The 8015-nt window shown below is 41.8% G+C and overlaps 1 pseudogene; it reads right to left on the reverse strand.

The window, feature by feature from the left end:
- Window positions 1–376: 376 nt before the first annotated feature.
- LOC144706010 (ubiquitin carboxyl-terminal hydrolase 5-like) lies at window positions 377–7745 on the reverse strand (annotated as a pseudogene).
- Between the last annotated feature and the right edge of the window lie 270 nt (window positions 7746–8015).

Below are 8015 nucleotides of genomic sequence, written 5' to 3' on the forward strand. Positions count from 1 at the left end.
TTTTTTTGGTTTTTGAGGAAATTATCCAGAATATATACTGTCATACAAGTCACACAGGAACGGTTTACAACTATTGGTCAACTGGAAGAACCTACCAAACTACGAGGAGGTTACATGGGAGATGATGATGATATTATTGAAAGGCAGTTCCCAAAATGTCCCATTAGATACTAACTGGTCTTTGAGCAGGACAACATTAATTAAGTTCCCCCTAGAAGCTATCATGAAAAGAAGAGAAGAATGTGCCATTCAGCAGGTGTGAATGATCAGTCACGTGATGATTCACATGCTAAGCTGGCTGGAGTTGATCAGCAATCAAACTCTTTCTTGATTTTTTTTTCAAAAAAAAAAATCAAATTCTTTCTTGATTTCTTAATCAGAGCTGTGGCTTGTTTGATCTGCTGTAAGAGAATCTCTTCAGATGGATGACTAACACTTCTGGTAGTCTCCACAAATCTAGTTTTTTGCTTGCTTGCCTCTGTTCTTTGCATCACTGGCAGTACCACATTTCTTCAGGGACAAGGGGCTATTCCTTCAGGAACGCCTCCAGACATGCATACAATGAAAGACGCTTGCTACGGGACTTCTTAGCGACATGCCCATACTTAAGAACTTCATGTAAATTTTCCAGAACTGATGTATCATAGTTTTGGAGATCCTTCCGAGACCAATCAATGAAAACGCGTATAGAAGACAAAGAAGAAGGTGCCCTGACTATTTTTTCCTCTGCAATTGACAGATCAATGTAAACATTGTTCTCATCAATCATGTGGAGAGGTAATTTAGAAGGAATTTCTGGACTTGGTGTCTGGTGATCTTCACTTGACGAATCACTCATACTTGCATAGTCTGAGCATGATCCACTGGGTTTTATTCCTTCTGTTCCGGATACTGGTTTCACTTTTGTGGTATTTTTTTGTGAACGCACCATCGGCGAAAGCATTTTCTGAACAATCGACTGGATATCTCCCCTTGTGATTGCATCATTTCTTATGATTGATGTGACAAGTGGCGTGCCGTAAGGTCTCCAAACAACAGAGCCAGCAGCACTTCCCAATTCCCACTCTTCATGTCGATGTATCAACTGAAGATAAACAGCATCGGCCGTCTTTTTAGGAAGCCTATAAGCAGCAAGATGGTCATCATCTTTTATGGTGGATAACAAGACTAATGGATCTTCCATGAAATGGTGTATCAAGTGCCCACGTATCTCAGCAAGCAATATCCTTTCTCCATTCTTCACAAAGCAAGCAATGCTTATAGCTTGAGTTAGTTCTTTACACCGGCCTTGTTTAGGCACACTCACAGTGCACGGAGTAGGAGGTGCACTTCCATCACTGGCGAAGACTGTGACAGTCATCGACCGACTATGCACCGACTGTAACGGCAACGACAGGTACATGAATGGATCAAATGTAACTGAGACCTTGTCACAAACAGGACACACCAGCATTGACTTGAATTGACCCTGGCACACATCAACAATAATTGAATCATTGCGTGAAATATGATTTGCCCAGAACTCATCAGCGACCTCTTCGTTTGGTCGTCCATCAACATCAATAGTTTTTATATACGGCTTATGCTTCACGCGATTAAGATCCTCGTGAAGTCCATCAAGAAGAAATGCTAGAAACTCCTGTGAAGTGTGCTGACTATAGCCACTAAATTGAGGTGCAAACCGAGCAAGTTTGGTCTCGAATGGCCGAGGAGAAACAGGTGTGCGGCCAGGAGCCCATAGTTTAGTAAGACAAGATTTAGTAAGCCAGTAAGACCAGTAACTCCACGTGTTCCCATGCCGTCGGTTCCCAAGGAATTATCCATGTCACTGCCAGGAGACGCCAGGTACTGGCCTTGACGTAGCTCTGAACTACAGCTTCTCGAGAAATTTTTGCTAGCGGATAAACCTCCAGCAACTGATAAGCTTGACTTACTGGGCTCTAGAAGCATGTGAGTGGCATCTTTATCTACAAACCCATTATCCTGCACATAACTCATGCATCTGCTGTGTGTTGATCCATCGTTGTACTCTTCCACAAGAATCTCTTGGTCCATCTGTATATTTGAATCGTCAAATGTTTTATCCATGTTGTCCATTAGGGTATGCTTGTGCTGACCATAATAGTCCGAAATGGAGACCTGTTCCGATAATAAATCAAAAATCTCACAAGCTTTTCTATGAAGTTCGCCCATAGTTTCCTTTTTAATGATTCTAATAACTGCACGATTTCCCTTTGGCATCATAAGCAATTGAAGACGCAAAGGGTAGACTTCAATGGCCAGCTCAGGTTGTCAAGAACCAGAACTTATAGCTTTCCGTGCTAATATGGGACCGCCTACATACCATCCATATAATTGCTTCCAAACTCCTTGAGGCAGCAGTATATAATCACGACCTTCTACAAGTGCGTCATGAAGCTCTATTCCCACATTAGAAACTTCAGGTGTGGACTCATTAATAAGATCCGAGTTATCAATGACTGACGGCCTCTTGTGCGCAGCTCAAGAACCCTCAAGATAGTGAGATCCGTACGGGGAAGATCCATTATTCACTGAACTTCCTACTTCCTGGTTTAAGTAATCTTGCTGATGTTCTTTGCGCCAAACGAAGACATAGACCAGAGTGATTAGAGAAAATATCATTAGCATTCGGAAGGTGCTTATCAATACTTCTCCTGCTATTTCATTCTGCTTTCTGATCTTAATTTCATTCTATTTTCTGAGCTTATAAATATCTGTTTCGTACCCTTTTCTGTATCTTCTTTTCTCTTAGCGAATATTTATTCTTGTTCAGCAATAATGATTTTTTTTTGAAGTTATTTTTCACTGATAAGAATCGTTTCAGTGTGACTGATTTCCGTCAATGCCATGCTACATGATCTGTATTGATAGTCAGAAAGTTTTGTAACATATAGAACATGGATCAACGTTGTTCCGTTTGGCTTGCATCATCCAATGGTGTTCCAAGAAGTTTGAACAGAAATAGAGACTTGATTTTGGCTTCGCTAGAAACTCAGGCAATATCTGTTGGAGACGTCTTTGACACACTCGAGCAAGCACGTGAGAAGTGTGCCGAGTATGCCAAATGCCCCTTTGGTCAGAAGAGTTCCAAGCACCTGAAATTCATTAGGTCTCTTTGTTTTCGCGGTGGTTAGGCACCGACGAAACAATCCTCAGTTTCTACAGAGTTCCAAAGAGAGAGGAGGACATTGAAATGTCCGTGTCCATTCGTAATTAAGCTGCGTTTAAATATAGCATTGGGTGTCTATGAAGTGTATCAGATAAATAATCAGCACAATCACGATCTTTTTACTGAAGTTGAATTGGCCCATATGCAGCAAAGTCGCTTCATTTCGGAGAAAGTGAAAACAAAAATGCTAGAGTTAAACGAACTTGGCATGCTCAATTGCTCTCAAATCAAGTCGTTGATAGAGCATGAGCATTTCCCAGATGTCGTAGTTACTTGGACAAGCAGAGACATTCAGAATTTGTTGGAAAAATCTTCTAGTAGAGCTCATGAGACTAACGAATTTGTCAAATTATTGAAAGAGAAGTCCAATCACGGTTGGTCCTTCAATTTCCAATTGAACGATGACACACTTCGCCTGGAGAGAATTTTCTGGATTTCACGTAATGGCAAAGAAAAGTATGTGCAGTTCAACGATGTTTTAGAAATCGATGCTACATACAAGACGAATCGCTTTGGCATGCCTTTGGTGTTGTTCACAGTGATCGATAACCACGGTTTAACAGTGTTGACTGCTGGTTGTCTTTTGTCCAATGAGCAATTTGAGTCATACTCTTGGGCTCTTCAACAATTTCGATCATATAGGAATCTCGATCCCATCGTCTTGTTTACAGATGGCGATGCGGAATTGGCCCGAGCTACTAAGGACATTTGGCCAAGTGCAATCCACCTACTGTGCAGATTCCACATTTCCCAAAATATCACTCGTGCTCTAGCTAGTTCTTTGAGGGACGATCTCAGCGGATTCATGAATGATTTCTGGAGGGCCAGCTCCATTGAAGACGTTGATGAGTTCGAGATGGAATTTTCAACATTGAAGTCGAAATGGCAAGCGGCAGAATCGTATCTTTGAGTTCTCGAGGGAAAAAAGAAGCAGTGGGCATTTGCATACACACATGACCACTTCGTCACAGGTGTGTCTTCTACGTAATGCCAGGAGATGGTGAACTGTCAAATCAAATCTGCGTTACTGTCGAATTCGTCTCTATGACGCATTATTGATGGATTCGATGCAGTCGAAACAAGGTCGCGAGAGAAGTTGTCCCAAGCTAGGCTTTCCACCAAGTTCTCCCCATCATCAATGGATCCTCTAATTAATGACATCCTTTCTTCACTAACAAATTATGCCCAGGCTCTTCTCAAAACTGAATCAGGAATGTCGCTTTCATATACCTGCGTTGCAGATGATTCCAACGGTGAGGGATACTTCCTTATCAGTCACAAAGATTTTCCAAACAAACTTCGTGTTGTGAGGATATCCATTGGCTCCGTTGAGCAAAGTATGTGCTCCTATAGGAAGGCGATTTGGCTCGATATAGTATGCAAGCACATGCTGTGTTGTTTTCGCCACAATAACATATTATCATGCCCTGTATCAATGTTTAATCGTCGCTGGAAATCTGTCTGTGAAATAGTGGATATTCAGTCTGCGTTCATCGATACTGCGCTGGCTATGCGACCTAGCACTGAAGTCAGGGGTAAACAAGGAATGTTCGAAGATCAACGTCTGTCTAAACTAACGGCTCTGACGAAGCCCGTTTTACACCGTTCAATTGGAACCGAGAGCACATTTCAGCTGTACAAGGCATCAATGATTGTTTTGGGTGAAACTATTGAAAATAACCTACATATGTCACATTGTGCGTCATTTGATTTAGAGGAAGATATTGTTAGAAATCCGTTGAGGGCTTGGTGCAAGGGACGACCCAAAATAGGGAACAAGCGCTACAAAAGCATGGCAGAGCAGCTGCAAAGCAAAACGAAGCAGAGGGGTATCACTTGCTCTAGCTGCGGGCAGAAAGGGCACAACACCAGAACGTGTACAAGAGTATGATTGTCTACTAGTCAACTCCGTCATCACCTATTACGCAGGTACTGTTTGTTATGCTTCTATTTCTTCGTCCATCTTATTTCATAAATGCTGTGAAAAACTTGGAGTTCTGTGTGATTTGTCGTTTTCAAGCGATTTTGTATTGGGAAACAGCTAGCCAAATCTTGGGTTTTCATTGCAATGTTCATAATTTTCACAGATTTTTGCCTTCACTTGCTCATATATATGTTTACGGCGATGACGGTCTTTTGACGGGCGCGATCACCGAAACGTCAGATTTCAGATGATATATTTGTCCTGGACGCTAAGTTTATTTTTCGTTTTGATAAAATTGTGGACTTCTTTGCGATTCGTCACTTTCAAGCAATTTTATATTAGGTGACAGCAAACTTAATCTTAGGTTTCTCTTGGAGTGTACATATTTCTTGCAGTTTTTTTCCCTCACTGTCTTTCACTTTAAATGTGCCTACAGTACACCACATTCCTCTCCTACATGCCGTCTGTTTTCGACTCCACCATCTCTCAGTTAAATCTGCAAACATTCTGATCTTTATAAATGATAGATAATTCCTAATTTCAATATAATTGCCCGGTTTTTTTTACATTACGGTCTAACCCTTTATAAACATATTGCGCAGGCTCAACATTTTCATGTTTTCAAGCCGAGAATCAAAGTCTAGAAGAATTTGACAATCATCAGAAACTATGCGATCGCAGGCCCAACTTTGTCACGACAACGCTAGCAGCACGCAAAGTCGGCTTGGCGGCGTTGATCGAGGACACCGAGTGTCTACGTCGCCAAAGGAAGAGGAGCCAAGATAGCACATCTAGTCTCCTTCTCCCACTAACTCGACCACCATTATTGTAATAACTGTATGTTCCGTATGATTGCGTGTTACAATATCAATTACTGATTTCTCTTTCTCATTTTGAGTGGGACTAGTTGGGGGGAGAGCGGAGATTTCTTTAAAGAACAATTATTTATAGAGATAACAAGGTTAGCCCCACGGGCCGGCATCGAATTACATAAATAAAGTGAGCCTTTGTCTCTATCAGCTCTGCTTCAGAACAAGTAAACGGCGCTTCCACCCTTGCCCGCCTTGCCGTCGCCTCCTCCTCGGCGCCCCTCGCCTTCGCCGTCGCCTTCGCCTTTGTCTTAAGTCTTTCATATATGGACACATGCACCTTTAATTAAATTCTGTTACCGCTTGACAGTAGCTTCAATTGTTTTTAACATCAGGAAACCAATCATACCTGAAGAAAGAAATCCAAGTCACTTTTGAACACTCCAACCCCATAATCAATTGTTAGAAACTCCCCAACGAAGATTTCCCCTGCACATGAAAACTCTCCAACATTAAACACATCTACGTTACATTATTACCCAGCATTATTAAGTTCAAAAAATATTAACGTGGATTCCATGTGATATAAAACTTTGTACCCACCATCCAAAGTGTTCGCATATGAGTTCGTTGAAATTCAACATAATAAAAAGGACTCACTACCCAGCATTCAACTCGAGAGGGGCACATTTTTAGCCAAAGTCATCAATTGTAAATAAAACATACCATTATAGCCGAGTTGTGTAAGCATCTTCAAAGGTAGCTGGATTGGGAGCGGAAGAGATCAGGATTGAGTGTAGAACGAGAGGGAAGGGAGTAGAGAGAAGGCAGAAAGGGAGTTTGAACAAAGAAGGGAATTTGAATCAAGCCGATAAGAGATAGAGAGAGAGATTTTTGCATCATTCAACTTTGGAATCCGTTGCACATATTGTGCAACTGGTACACAGAATTGTGCAACTTTAACCAGTAAATAACAATGTGAACCTATTAGCAGCACGAAGAGCTAAAGAAATGTCACTTTTTTGCCAGATGTTACGCTCCCTGATGTAGCCAGCTTCTCTCGAAATTTCCTGGACTTACCTGCAATGATTTTGTTTAGTATCCTCCTCCTAACAACTTGTTTTAAAATATATAGAGTATTTGTTTTTTACTACGTTGTTTTCACAATGCTACTCCCTCATATTACAAGAAGAAAACTACCAGGACGATGCAAATCCAGAGGTAAAAAAGAGGAATGCACTACAATCCCGGTGAGGATATATCAGAGCTACAAGACACTAGCAAGAGAAAGAGAGAACAAAATGAGTCAGAGGAGTAACCACCCCCGCCCATTAAAGAAACAGTTCGTAAGTTTTTCCTACTCACAAAGGACTCTTTAGAATGATACTGAGACTTGGCTCCAACAATCAGTTCTCCAATAAGAGAGAAAACCCATGAAGTATTTGACTCCACTATGAATACTCCATACGCTTACCACCAAGTTTATTGTAAGCTTCATCAGAAATGGTATACTTCTGTACATGGGATGTGTCCTCCAGCCACCCTCCAGACGTTAAAGACGATGGATCAAGATCCACAATGTGTAGCCGATACCTGCCATCAGACCAAAACCGGGAGTAGATGAAACCACGACAGATCAAGGAGGAGGAAGAATGAAAAGAGGTATAGAAAGAGAAAAGCAGCACCCATCCGGAGGAGAGAAGAACCCTAGAGGTCTCGAGTCGTCAGAGAGATCAGAGATCTTGATCCCTGAGTGATCATAGAGTTCTAGCCGCATGGATTCAACAGAAGTGCCGCATTTCTTCCACAGCTTGACTTTCATCGCGGCAATTGTTGCCCGTGGAAAAGAGGAACTTCAAATGACGTCGAAAAAATAATAGATCATGCCATGCAGATCATCAATTGTGCTGCCATTTGAGAAACTATGGAAGGAATCACAAGAGGAGGGTTACATCGCCCCAGAAGCGGACTTCGTCAGAGAAGGTCTTCAGATTGAAGTGGGTAATAGGGAGGATGACGGAATCATTTGCAGGTATCTAGAGTCGAGAACCCATTTGAATGGGAATGGCACTCCTTGCTGCAGATCTGAACA

The sequence above is a fragment of the Wolffia australiana genome, chromosome 7 (genome assembly GCF_029677425.1).
Source record: "Wolffia australiana isolate 7733 chromosome 7, ASM2967742v1".
Classification (NCBI taxonomy): domain Eukaryota; kingdom Viridiplantae; phylum Streptophyta; class Magnoliopsida; order Alismatales; family Araceae; genus Wolffia; species Wolffia australiana.